The sequence below is a fragment of the Hypanus sabinus genome, chromosome 20 (assembly GCF_030144855.1).
Source record: "Hypanus sabinus isolate sHypSab1 chromosome 20, sHypSab1.hap1, whole genome shotgun sequence".
Taxonomy (NCBI): domain Eukaryota; kingdom Metazoa; phylum Chordata; class Chondrichthyes; order Myliobatiformes; family Dasyatidae; genus Hypanus; species Hypanus sabinus.
Genome location: NC_082725.1, coordinates 17,692,961 through 17,707,575, shown reverse-complemented (window position 1 = coordinate 17,707,575; position 14,615 = coordinate 17,692,961). Strand labels below are relative to the sequence as shown.

The 14,615-nt window shown below is 42.6% G+C and overlaps 1 long non-coding RNA gene across 2 annotated transcripts in view; it reads right to left on the bottom strand.

Moving 5' to 3' along the window:
- The window catches only part of LOC132378658 (uncharacterized), a 55,469-nt gene that overhangs the window by 5,322 nt on the left and 35,532 nt on the right, over positions 1 to 14,615 (bottom strand). The window contains exons 2-3 of one of the 2 annotated variants that reach the window (XR_009507146.1): positions 4,160 to 4,302; positions 3,311 to 3,419 (exon numbers count right to left, since the gene is read on the bottom strand). This is a non-coding gene — a long non-coding RNA (uncharacterized LOC132378658). The remainder of the gene's footprint in view (positions 1 to 3,310; positions 3,420 to 4,159; positions 4,303 to 14,615) is intronic. The other variant, XR_009507147.1, reaches the window with a different exon arrangement.

Below are 14,615 nucleotides of genomic sequence, written 5' to 3'. Positions count from 1 at the left end.
ATCATGAAAATCTCTGCTCAAGATTACTGTGGGACATCAGCAAAAATTATTGCCAATTGGGTCACAGGTTCTGCTCTTGACCATTTTTGGGAAAGCAGCATTCGCATTGCCATGTCCACTTCAACATTTGAATTTTTGTATGCTGTCTCAACATGCTAAGTGCACACATCACTTGAGTTCTTGCACGATGTCTGTGGATAAACGTCATTCCTTGAAACATTTGTTCATTGTGTGCTGTGTTGTGTGACATGAGTGATCGTGGTCTTTCCAAGACCATGAACGTTCTTGGCAAATTTTTCTGCAGAAGTGGTTTGTCATTTCCTTCTTCTGGACAGTGTCTTTACAAGATGGGTGATTTTAGCCATTATCAATACTCTTCCGAGATTGTCTGCCTGGCGTCAGTGGTCGCAAAACCAGGACTTGTAATATGCACCAGCTGCTCGTACGACCATCCACCACCTGCTCCCATGGCTTCATGTGATCCTGATCGGGGTGCTAAGTAGATGCTACGCCTTGCCCAAGGGTGACTGTCAGGCTAGCAGAGGGAAGGAGTACCTTATACCTCATTGGGTAGAGATGTATCTCTGCCCTGCCAACAGGTTGTTCCCGGGGTAAAAGGGGAAAGGTAGAAGGGATGATGATCTACAAATTAAGGATGCTCTCAGGACCCAGAAATGGATATCTCTGTATTTTCCTTTCTACACAGGCACTCTGGGTATGTGACTTATCTTAGTAAAAGACATGCTGAAACTGGAGAGGGTTCAAAGGAGGTTCACAAAAATGATTCCAGAATTGAACAGCTTGTCATATGAAGAGCATTTGATGTTTCTGGGCCTGTATTCACTCAATTCAGAGGATTGAGGGGGTGACCTAATTGAAACCTATCAAACAGTGAAGGGTCTTGATAGAGTGGACGTGGAGAGGATGCTTCATCTGGTGTGAGAGTCTAGGACCAGAGGACACAGTGTCAGAATAGAGGGGCTTCCTTCAGAATGGAGATGAAGAAGAATTTCTTTAGCCAGAAAGCAGTGAATCTGTGGGACTTGTTGCCATAGGCAGCTGTAGAGGTCAAGTTACGTATATTTAAGGCAGAGATTGATAGATTCTTGATTAATCCGGACATGAAGGAATAATGCGTGGGGGTGGGGGGAAGGCAGGAGATTGGGGCTAAGAGGGAAAATAGATCAGCCATGATGGAATGGCAGAGCAGACTAGGTAACCCAAGTGGCCTAATTCTGCTCCCACATCTTACAGACTTCTGGAATGGAGAATTTCCAACCTATGATGTGGTTTCCTAGCACCATGCATCACTTGAATAATCCAGCAGCATAAGAGACTTCCCTCAAGTGTGTCCATGCTGCTAAAAATCTAATTCTGCTTGCAGTCCTGCAGATTAAACAATCGTAAGAGTGCCAGGTGCTCGAAAAACGCAATCCCCAGGGTCGGCTAATATAATATGCTCGCAGCCTACTGGGATCCTCATTTGTCAACCTTTCAAGCAAGGGTAGTTCATTGACATCTACCTGTGCACGGTTCCCCCAAACTCCCAACCCCCGATGTGAGACAGCTGGAACTGACAGAATGATAGCAGTGACCTGTGATCGCAGTGACGGATGATGAACGTACTAACAGTTCTCCGCTCGCCTGAGTCTTCACAGTGAGCAAAGCTACATGCCCTAACTGTGCCTGAACAACATTCCACTCTCGTGCAACAAGGCTAACAGGCACACGTGAACGGGCGACTGGGCGCATGCAGAATGATTGCTTTCCACCAGATTTACCGACTCTGGTGGTAAAACAGTTGCTGATGCCATAGGTAGAACAGATAGAACAGAAAGCCTTTGTGGAAAATGGAGATTCCATTGTGAATTTATAAATTCAGAAGCTGGTTTACATTGAGTCATAGAGTACAGCACAGAAACAGCTAGTCCTTGCCATTCTGGTTTTCTGCCTAGTCCCACCTATCTGCACTCAGACTTAGGCCTCCATACCTCACTCATCCAAGTACCTATCTATCTGATGTGTTTGTCATTATCGATACTGTATAAAATATTACGATACAATGCAGTTTTTGCCATCGGAACAGAGGTACAGGAGCTTTAGGCCCCACACCTCCAGGTTCAGGAACACTTACTACCTTCAACCATCAGGATCTGAACCAGTGTGTATAACTAAACTCACCTCAATACTGAACTGATTTCACAGGCACATTTTCAAAGACCCTACATCTTGTGCTCTCAGTGCTATTAATTTATTCTGTCTTTTTATTTGTACACTTTGTCTTCTTTTGCACATGGGTTGTTTGTCTGTCTTTGTGTGTAGTTTTTAATTGGTTCAATTGTACTTCTTTGTTTTACTGTGAATGCCTGTAAGAAAATGAATCTCAGGGTGGTACATGGTGATATGTACCTACTTTGATAATAAATTTACCTTGGAGGAGAATGTTTGTCAAGAACCTTGATGTGCACAATTCCAGAGCAATCAGTTTGAGTGACTATTTTGCTTTCCTATTGGCATTGTGAATAATTCTCACCAATATCCCTTCAAAGCTTCAGCGACACCTAACATTAACACTTTCATTGAAATGCTACCTTGGATTTTGGGGGATCTGCTACAGGTTCAAAGCTTGAACTACACTTTAAAATGTTCATTGAAACATTTCCTTGGATTTTTGGAGGGATATGGTATAATTTCTGAGCAGTAACCGTGTGGAAATAGCTCAAATAATAGTGTGTCATATGAAGCGAAGTCAGGGCCACCAGTGAACCAGCATTATGGTAAATGGTGCTTTGTTATCAAAGTCTGCACATGACCCTAGTAAACTCAGCTCAAGTGAATCAATACTATCAGATCCAATTGATTCTTTAATTTATTTAAAGATACAGCACGGTAACAGGCCCTTCTGGCCTAACGAGTTCATACTGTCCATTTACACCCATGTGACCAATTAACCTCCTAACACATATGCATCATGAGAGATTCCCACCACCCAGAGCATGCTCACTTCGCGCTACTGCCATCAGGTCGAATGTACAAAATTCTCAGGACTCGCAGCAACAGGTTCAAGAATAGTTACCATCAGGTTCTTGAATAAAAGGGGATAACTGCACTCACTTGCCTCATCATTGAAATCTTCCCACAACCAATGTTCTCACTTCAAGGACTCTTTATCTCATGATCTCGTTATTTATTGTTATTCATTTATACTTGCCATTTTTTTTTATTTTTTTAAGCCATGGTCCTATACTATTAAACTAGAGGTCCATGGACCCCAGGTTAGGAACCCCTGATCTATAGAAATCTCACTTACCAACACCTGCTATGTAGCTTTCTTTTTGATTCAAGTGTTACCTAGATACTTTGAGAGTATCTACCTCTACCACTTGTTCATCGTATGCATTTCACATTCGAACCAACATCTGGGAAAAAAAAACACTTTTTAAAATTTTCTCTAAACTTCGGACATCTTACCTTAAAACGATGCCCTCTAGCTTTAGACACCTCTGCTATGGGGCAGAATTTCTCACTATTAAGCCTTTCTATAGCACTCACAGGTTTTTAAAAAATATATTATTAGTTTTATTGGTCAAATGTAGAATGAAATATTGAAACATACAGTGAAAGGCCTTGTTTGTCTCAGTGACTAGCAGAGTCTGAGGATGTGCACTGGTTTTGCGATGTTTCTGGCACCAAATCATATATACAACTAACCCATCCATCTTTGCAATGTGGGAGGAAACCAGAGCACCAGGAGAAAACCCATACAGTCACAGGGTGAATGTCCAAACTGCTTACAGATGGCGGCGGGGATTGAATCCCGATTTTTCCGATTGTTGGCACTGTAAAGTGCTACACGAACTGTTACGCTACTGTGCACACATTTATCTGGTCTTTCCTCAACTTCCGCTGCTTCAAGGCCAACCCACCCATCTGTCTAGTCTCTCCTCATAAATGAAAGACTCTGTTCCCAGGTGACATTGTGGTGAACTACATGTACCTGTCTGGACACGTACCCCTGCTGACTGCTCCCGTGGCTCCTCCCACAGACCCCAGTATAAAGGCGATTGGAGGCACAGCCCCGGCCTTGGTCTCCAGGATGTAGTGTGGTGGTCATTTGCTGCTTGTTCTTTCTTCCAGCCAAAAAAAGCCTATATCTCACCTCACATCTCCGAGAGTTATTGATGCATCAGGAGTCCAAGTCAATTTTGATATGGGATTGGACTACCTAATCCGGTAGCTGAAGAACTCAATCCAGAGTTTCAATTGAGATTTCATCCTTCAACTGTTACCTTCATTCCTGTCCTATGGAAAGAACATATAGAGAGCAGCGTTTACCACTATATTCCTGTCATATGGAAAGAACATGTAGAGAGCGGCGTTTACCACTATATTTGGCCGTTTTCAATATCAAAGGCCTTTGGCTCCTTTGACCAAGAAAGTTAGTGGATAATCCTAAACACGAGATTCTGCAGATGCTGGAAATCCAGAGTAATACACATCAAGTGCTGAAGGAAATTAGCAGGTTAGGCAGCATCTATGGAAAGGGATTGAGAGTTGCTGTTCCAGGACTCAGGCTGGAACATTGACTATCTATTCCTTTCCATGGATACTGTCTGACCTGCAGCGCTCCTTCAGTATTTTGTGTGTGCTAATGGATAATCCTTCTTAAATGTGGCAACTCTCAAGAAATACTTTACACTTCTGCGTTGACTAGACAATGGCATGCATCCTAACGAACAGGTGCACCACAGACCCAGGTACAGCATAGGCAGAGGTCAGGCAAGGTTGAATCATTGTCCCAAAACTTTTCTCAATCCTTCTCACTCTATTGCTGCACCTTAGCTCCAGTAATCTTCTAGACCGTATCTTCAAGATAAAATGTTCCCGCTGATGGTAAAGAATGGGTTACCATTGAGCACTTTGATGAAATGTACTAAAGAATGTACAGACACAAGCAGTTCTGACAAGGTTAATGTATTATCTATAAGGGCTCTTCAGAAGCAGCTTCTCAAACTCTCTATAAGTGATGTTGTAGCCCAGTGAGTACACCAATGCCTTAAAAGGGTGACATGCTTTACAATGAACTTTACCATATACTGTATTGTAATAACAATTCTGCATGTGGTGATATAGCAGCAAAGAAACTTCTTCATTTAATCTTCATTGTCTCAAGTGCTAAGAATACCCCAACCCCAGACATTATGTTCCTAGAAGCTGGCAATCTGGATGCAGCCATCAGACAATTTATCTTCTCACATCGCATCGAGTGCTTCCCTCAGTGTTGATGTCCCACTATAGAATAAATATACATACATGCATACATATATTTTTTATGTTCACAAGACTCTGCTGGATATTAAGAACTAAGTACTGCAGGTCTACCCCTTCAGCGAGTTACTGGTTGGTGGAGAAAGTGAAGGAGCTGGCCTTGGTGTGGCCCATGCTGCTGCCTGCGTCAGAGAGGCAGCGGAGGAGTCATGGCGTGAAGTTGGCGTGCCTTCTAACAGCAAGTCGTCATCTCAGGTACTTTTCTCGTGATCGCAGGACACTGTTGGACATTGTTAATGTGGAATGCAGCAACTCTGATTCTCTGATTTATTAGTGAATGGCAGGCAAGCAGCGTGACCTTGGTCCTAGTAAGGACTAGTTCTTAATCCACGGACAGCCACCCATTGCAGTCATCGCATTCCACTAGAGTGCCAGGGGCAGGGTGGCGTGGCATCCCAGCCAGAGTCAGTGCTGCCCCCCAGTGTTTGCTCAGCAGAAGACAAGCCATAATTTTGTTTAAATGCAGACTGCTGCAACGCTTAGGGACTCAGGGCCTTAGACTATATTTTTTGTGTGAATGTTTTCACTAATATCTTACATCTGGTTGCTGTCTTATGTGTGCTACCTATGCCTTGTGTGGTGTGTGACCGTTGGTACAGTGTTTCTCACCTTGAACCCTGAATAGTACTGTTTCATTTGGCTGCATTCATGAGTATTCACGTTTGGTTGAATGACAATTGAACTTGAACTACTTCACCAATGTTATTGTAGTATATAGTAAAATTGATTGTGAACAATAAAAGTCTCTTTAAGACCGCCACTTCTTTAAGCGAAGTGTCATATTCTCTAGGTTGTAATAACATTTATAGGAAGTTTCAGAGGCAGCCCGTGATGAGACCTTGAATGTATTACACGTACCTTTCTAGAACTGCTTGTATCTTGTAGTGCACTCCATAAGAGGTTAAGAACTCAATTGCTAACACATATTTCACAGTTACCAGGAAGGTAGCTGTCTTTGTTACATGCCCACTGAAACACTGAAGCATACAAAAAATGCTTTGTTTTATGTCAAATCAAATCAGCGAGGATGTGCTGGATGCAGCTTGCAAGTATCTCTGCTTTTTGGTGCCGATGTGGCATTCCATAACTGACTCATCCTGACTTGTATGTCTTTGGAATGTCGGAGGAAACTGGAACACCAGGAAGAACCCCATGTGATCACGAGCAGAACTTACGATCTCCTTACATACAGCAGTGGGAATTGAACCCTGCTCGGTAATCGCTGGCGCTGTAAAGCAATTGCGCTAACTGCTTTAAAGATTTAAAAATTTTAAATCTTTAAATTTAATTTTAATTAAGATTTAAATTGTTATATTTTACCATGCTTTGAGAATAACCATTGGTCAAGGACACCCATATTTTCTGAAAATAGCTGAAGGCTAAAAGAGGTCAAAGTGCAATAGATCCATATTCTTCACACCATGCATTTGAAAGGTATTTAACATTTGAAGGTGGAGGTCGATTTTATTAATGACCAGTTAGTTCGCCACTGCAGCTGACCACCTCTCTTGACCCCATCATTCCTGCCAATCACTTGCAGAATTCAGGGCATGGAACAGAGGTCAAAGTGGAAGTAGACAAGGCAAATCTTTTCCAAATAGATGGTGTAAGCAAAACACTCCATTGCTTTGAAGATTGATCCAATTCAGTTTGCATCTACTTGTAAAGCAATCACAATTATTGACAGCTCGTGGCAAATTAATAAAAAAAAACTCAGCTCCCGTTGCAATTGAAATGCAAGCATTGCAAAAATGAGAGCTGCTGAAATCGGGTATTTTTAAAGCTTTATTTGTCACATGTACATTGAAGTATACAGGGAAATGAGTCACTTGTGCTGGGGCAGCCACAAGTGTCACCATGTTATCACTGTCACCATAGCATGCCCACAACCTATCAAGTGAAAAATAAGTCGGCAGTGACGGGGTGGGGGACTCCAAGGCACAGACTACAGTGTAGCCTTTCATTCATTGGAATACCGATCTCAACACATGGAGTCCAGTGAGGCCACACAGACCTCCTCAGATCTCCCAGAATTTAAGCTGGGAAGTCTTCCCGCTGACTCCTCCCGAGGACTCAGCAACATCAACGAACAGGAACAAGTATCCATAGAGCAGTGGGTACAAGTTAGTTCCTGTTTAATTAATTTTAATTCAGAATTAGTTTATCTATCACATGTAAATCAAAACATAACGCCATTTGCGTTAACAAATAACACACCCAAGAACAGGTTGGGGGCAGCTACAAGTATTGCCACACATTCCGGCACCAGTATGCCAACAAAGCTCAGCGGAACAACACAGAGCACGCTCAAATGGAACACAACAGCAATAAAACAACAACTACGAAACAAGACTCTTAACTCCCTTCCAACTACTGTCCCCACAAACATGACAGTCCAACAACTCTGGGCCTCCAGCCTCTAGGCTTCCACCATTGGGCTTTGATTTCTGGACGTCTGATTGAACTTTAACCTTTGGCCCTCGGTATCAACCCCCGGACTAGCCAATGATGGAACCCCAAACTCCAGGCCCGCCGAAGTGAGTTGTTTTAACAATATTTTATTGTACTAATCTTATGCCTGAGGAGATGTGAGTGCTTAGATAACCTTTAATAATCATCCATTTTTTGTTTTCTTTTTTGGTGGAGCTCAATTGTTTGGGGACATTCACAGATATTCAATTTAAACAGCTTTGCTACTCAGTGACACCCAGATGTTAAAGCTGTCTATGGGGAGGAACTAGTGACAATGCTGTGGAGATGCTCTGTGTACTCTGAGCCTGTGCAATCCACTGGATATCTTGTGAATCACAGTACCGGGACCATGCAAGAACATAATCTAAGCAGCAATGCTACATAGTAATCTAAGCAGCATTCCGCAGAAGGTTTGATTCCATTAGTTGACTCAGATGGGATATTTTCACTTAGTTCATTAATTCAGGCTCAGCATTTGTTTCAGTCCTGAAACAAAAGGCGATGGAATTGAGAGTATATTTTCTCACCGTCCAACTTCTTCAAAAGTCTTCCCACCCAACTTCACCCATTCATTTTCACCACCCATCGAACCCACACAACATACAGGGGACGTGGAGGAAATACGTTTGAGAAATCACCCATCTCTTCTGTCTTTAATGGCAGTGTTATTTGGGAGGACAGTCTGCTGGAGGGTCCCAAAGTATATTTTCAACCCAAGGTCTTGACTATTTCTTTCCTCCCCCCCCCACCCCGATGCTGTTTAACCCTTTGACTTCCTCCAGCAGATTGATCATTGCTTTAGATTCTAGCATCTGCAGTTTCTTGAGTCTCTCTTATCTGTACTCTAAGGAATATGAGACACTCTGATCCTGGAAGGAATTTGTTTGAAATAAAAATTGCATTATCTGCAATGAAGCAAAACAATTGCTGCCATTAAGTAAATGTCAAATACCGACTATTTCATTTCACCTAATTTTTTTAACACCTTGTAATTTCCTCACTAACAACTTTACTAATGGCTCACTAACACGAACCACCAATGGTAAGCCCACAATTTAATGAGGAAAATACGACTGCAACATTTCACCTCTGAAACTGTGCAAATGTTTTTGTAAGGTCCCTTTCAAAATGCTAGGCATGATTTTAATTAACTTTTGGGGAAAAAAATCCTGAAAAATGTGTTATAAGAAGCAAAATAATTCTGCACGGCAGCATAATCAGATTAACACGTACCACAGCCAGTCTTTTTTTTCAAAACTACACTAAGGACAGGAAATTCCAGTTGTCACCAAGCAGGCCTGGAGGATTGATTCTAGCTCTTAACTGTGCAAACACAGCTCTTTACCCATTAGCATTTTATAAAGTTGAAATCACACTTTGAGAAGTTTGTATTTTAACATTATCCACTGCCAAGATGTGCCTCTGCCTAAGAAAGAGTTAGAGGCAGCACTCGGAGTATCATTCAGATAGCTGTATAAAAGGCTAAAAGGAAGCTAGAAAAATAAACTATTAGGTAACAGGAGGAAAGATAAGTAACCTCCACCACATCTGGCAGTGGTGTAGGGTCAGGCAATAATCAATAATGAATTGGGTAGGTCCCTGTTTGCATATACTTCACAGTGAGTGTCAGCCCAGAGATCTTCCACAGGGATTAATAGCCACACTACTGGCTTTCAAAGCAATAGAGTACTTTTCACGTCAGGGTTTTCTCCAGTGACTTATGAGAGCTAAGTGCATTTTCTGATTGGCTGGAACCAACTGAGCAGCACAACCCAGACGTGGACCAGATTGTCCAAAGTGACTCAAAATATCCCCAAGTTGCTCTTTATATTTCAGCTCTTTTCCTTCAGCCTGTTACTTTAGATCATCTATGTTTATATCGGCATTTTATCATTACTTAAACAGGCATTTCTGAGGGTTTTGCAATACCTCAGAATGACCTTATGTTGCCTGTAAATTGTAGCGCAAATGATCAAATCCCATTTATTGCATGTTGCCCATTAGATTTCGTTTATTAAAAAAATAACAAAAATTACTTTGATATTTGAGCTGGAGGGTTTCTATCTGGAAATGTATATTTTTACAAAATGCTTGATAGAAGGTCAGTACTAGAGGGAATGGGTGTTTGACATCACTGTCAAGGCAGTTGTAACTCGCTATTATTTATGTTATCTACAGAATGTGTGCTTTCATATAATGAAACCAATCACTTTCAATTATTAATCAGTCAGTGATCTATCATTATTTAGGATACGTTATCAGTGGACTGCTTTCCTAAACCGTCCGGTGTACTGTAATTTGTCAAGTTGTTACTCATTTATTATAAACTCAAAAAATAGGAATTGGAATTGCTACAGGCATTGCTGTTGTCGTGGATCTTTCATCTGAGGAGGCCTCTATTAATTTGATCCTGGTCTTTATGGCTTTCACAACAGACTTAACAACTGCTCAATCCTTGCACTCTCTTTCTGATTAAATAGTGAAGACTGGACACCCATTGAATCTATTAAAACAGCAGAGGTGAACTTTGTCCACGAGCAACTAATATTCTTGATGGAGTATTATGCCATTATATATGAATGTGGTAAATAACTGGGAGGAAAGTGCTTTCCCATAATTCCATTAAGAGCTTCGGTTGATGTCATAAACTATGAAAAAGCTGATCTGGAGCAATTTGTTACTGTAGACGTAAAATGATCAAATCAGTTGCTTTAGGTTTCCATTGAACCTTTTTCAGGAAATGCTGACTGCATAACTTCACGTGAACACATGCAGTTAGAGGCCATCTCATTGGAAATTCGATTCCTATAGTACAGCCTGTTAGTGTGCCTAGTGCTTCCTCAACTGGATGTGGATTCACATATGTATGATGTGCGTGGGTATCATATGATGTCACGCATTGAAGTGGCAGGGCCCAGGTCTGAGAGCAAGGAAGGACCCGAGGTTTGGATGACTAATTGTTGGGCCAGATTGGAGGGGTCAGGGAGACACGGCCGGAGGTGGGGGATGGCCAGTGTTCTGCTCGCTGCTTGGTGAGGTTTACTCGTCTCTGCGCTGAACTGAACCTGTGGCCTGCAACTAATGAGCTCCTGAATGGGCTGCAGTGGCCGTGAACTTGAATGGTGATTGCTATTTGCTTACTTTCATTTCATGAATGATTTGGGGTTTTTTTCCGTTCTCTGCGTTTTGTGTATTTGATGGTCTTTTTTTATGGGTTCCTTTGGGCTTCTGTGTTGTGTGGCTGCCTTAAGGAGACAAATATCGAGGTTGTATAAAGTATACATGCATTGATAATACATTGAACTTTTTTGTTTCAGCAGTTGTTCTGTGAATATATGCGGCAAATTGCTTTGTACAAATGAGCCCTACAGATATTGAGGGCATTTCATGGAAGCAGGATTGAGGCCTATTTTGGCAATAGGTGTGGGGTGTGTAAACTTACCTTGGCCATTACTGGGGAGACTGAGACACAACTTTCTGATAGGCTCCCCACCAGTATGTTCATGTCCCAGTGATGGTTCCTTTGGGGCACTCTGTCATCTCACCAGCCATCCCAGACCTTAATTACCTCATTAGTGGGCACTCCATCTGACCACTGACCTCTGATCCCTCTATCCATCTCTAGATTGGTTTTCTATCTGACCTTCTCACCCCACTGACTCCTGATCACTTGTCCACCTAACCCATGCAAAGCTTCACCTTATCAATTGGTTCTCCACCTCTGAGCCTAGTCTGATCCTCTCTGATGAACACTCCTTGACATTGAACACTGACCCTGGTGCAATTCTCCCAACATACTTCTGATTTGGCCTCATAAACCCCATCAATTCTCCCTCCTTCTCTTAATCCTCTCTAAGCAGGGTACCTTCACCTCCTCCTCAACCGTAATCATTCCACTGCCCAACTTCCTTCCATTGCTAGTTACATAAGGTTGCATGATGTATGAGTGCAATCAGAAAGTGGTGAGGTCTTCCGTCTTTTGTGTCCAGTGTCTCCTGCATAGTTGAACTTTGGTGCTGTTGGCTTTGTGCAAAGTTTTCAGGCATCGTGCAACTTCTGAGTCAATGCCAGTTTCCACATAAATGCTGTTGACATCTATTGCCCTCACCTCTTTCCACCTCCTACAACCTTTACTTTGTCAGTATGCCTTTCTGAAAGAGTTACTATAGGAATCATAGAGTTACCACTGTATTAAGAAGTAGAGGCTTCATTGCCTGAACTGGTTCGGGAGGCCATTTTCAATACACTGCAGAGAGAGTCTCTTGCTTCCTCATTGTTATCTGAACACTCCTTTCTCTTGACTTTAAGGATGTGGTCCTTCTTTGTGGGAGGAACAGCAAAAGCCAAAGGAGGATCAAAGCAAAAGGCAATAACAAGAAGCAACATGCACAAAATTAGCGTTGCAGTTAGCACAACGCTGTCACTAGTTCGGGGTGTTCTGGAGCTCGGAGTTCAACTCCGAAGTTGTACATTCTCCCCATGAACCATATGGGTTTCCTCCAGATGCTCTGGTCTCCTCCCACAGTCTAAAGATGTACCCATTAGTAGGTTAATGGGTCATTGCAAATTGCCCTGTGGTTAGGCTAAGTGTTAAATAGGTGGGCTGCCAGGCAGTAGGGCTCAATAGGCCAGAAGGACCTGTTCTGCACTGTATCTCTAAATAGTATCAAATAAAATGCTGGAGGAGCTCAGCAGGTAAATGAACAGTTGATGTTTGGCCTGAGACCCTTCATGAGGTTGGCAATAATGGAAAAAAATTATTTTGCAAAGGGTCTGTTTAGTGGCTCTTAGACTATGTTCAATAGATTAAGGTAGAATGGGATTGAGAAAAGGGGTTAAATCACACCTTCAGTGGCCTGATTCATTACAATCCAAGGAGCCTCTGATGGCTGGTCAGAAGTGGCCAGCAACTTCCCTCCATGCTCCTGAGTGATTACCGCAGCAACCTTCTTCCACGAGAGCATTAATGGAAGTGTTGCAATGTCTTTCAGAGGGGTGGATCTTCTGTGATTTACTGATAACAGGTCATTGAGCCATGAGGTGCAGGAGTGAGAACTGTGATAGAGTAAGCTTGCAAGGTTTGTTTGTTTATATATTGAGATACGATGCAGACTAACCCCTTTTGGGCCTTTGAGCCACGCCACCCAGCAGCTTCTGATTTAACCCCAGCCTAGTCACAGGACAACTTAAAATGACCAATTAACCTACCAACCAGCATGTGTCCGGACTGTGGGAGGAAATCGGAGCACCAGGAGGAAACCCACACGGTCACAGTGAGAAGGTACAAACTCCTTACAGGCAGCGGCAGGAATTGAACGTGGGTTGTAAAGCGTTGTGGAAAGGCATAGCACTGTTGGATGTGAGTTGTGCTCGACAGAGGGGCTGATGGCCGAGTAACAGAGGTGTAAAGCATAGGGCAGTCTGCCGGACTCGTAATGGACTTGTTGAGTGATGGATTTTCTTTGCTCACCTCAGGGTCATATAGAAGGTTGTCTACGTGACGTCAACCACTTTGTGCTGCTGGCACTCTGGGATAGATCTTGTAGCCTCCTGGACGACTATGTGTGTGGGACTTTTCTCCTTTCCATCTGCCACCACATCTAAAAATCATGGTGCCCTCTCTGCTCCCTACTCTGACTTCCAACAAGCTTCCCCCATCCCTTGTATTGACATTGAATAGTGTTTGGAGGCAGAGATTACCTGAATATAGCTTCAGTCATTGATAGCTAACTTCAACAACTGCCGTTCACAAGAATGTCCCTCATATGCTCATTGTGATAAATTGTACCATTTTCCCCGGCTGGTTCCTATAATTAGGAGGAAACATTATCATAATGTATGATTTGGACTGGGTCAAGCCTTTCTAGAGTGATCGAGTCATAGAACACTAAAGCGCAGAAACAGGCCTTTTGGTCCATCTAGTCCTTGCTAAACTTTCATTCTGCCAAGTAGTGGATCAGAAGTGTGTTGTGAATCCACACTACGGTATTTCTATATATTTTTTGGTCTAGAGCAGGGGTTCCCAGCCTTTTTTATGCCATGGACCAACGCCATTAGGCAAGGGGTCCATGGACCCCAGGGAACCCTAGAGTCTCTGGTGTGTGCTAAAGTGTAAGCCAAGTGATTACAACTGCCTCAGCCACCTCCATGCTGAATTATTTCATGATTGTGATTTGCAACAGCAGCTATGAAACATGCCTGAGTGATTAACAGAGGACCTAATTTTTGTCTTCCTACCTGGCAATTGAACATGAAGACTAAGATCTTAAAAATTCTCAGTCTGTTATGGCAAGTTGAAAAGCATCTGAGAGGGAAGTAGCCTATTATTTTTGTTGCCTACATGGAGCTGTAGTTCACCTCTACACAACACAAATCATCTTGAGCTTCTACAGTTCTTGTTCCTACCTCTACAGCCCCAAACAGCTCCCTTCTTTGAATATAAATGGCCATTGTTGCAGTGGGCTGGCTGGCGTGCTCAGACCCCTGGATTTATTTGTGCCCCAATGCAGAGTAGGCACAGCCCTCAAAATTAAGCAGGAACTCAGCTAGTTGGGGCAGCTGCCAACAAGTCTCTCAGAGTCTGGTTGGGGGGGAAACTCTATCCCATTGAGTGTAATAAAATAGAGAATGAGATTTATGTAATTACACGAGTAAAAGTTGAGAAAAAGAGTAACTGCAGACAAAGGTTAAACCCTTTGAAGAGATAAATTATCTCTGTTTAGCCAAATGCTTTCAAAGCTTCTTGTTGTAAATAGGTTAGGTCTCCACTGGGGCTAGATACAAATATTTTACTCTATATAATGACACATTCCCAA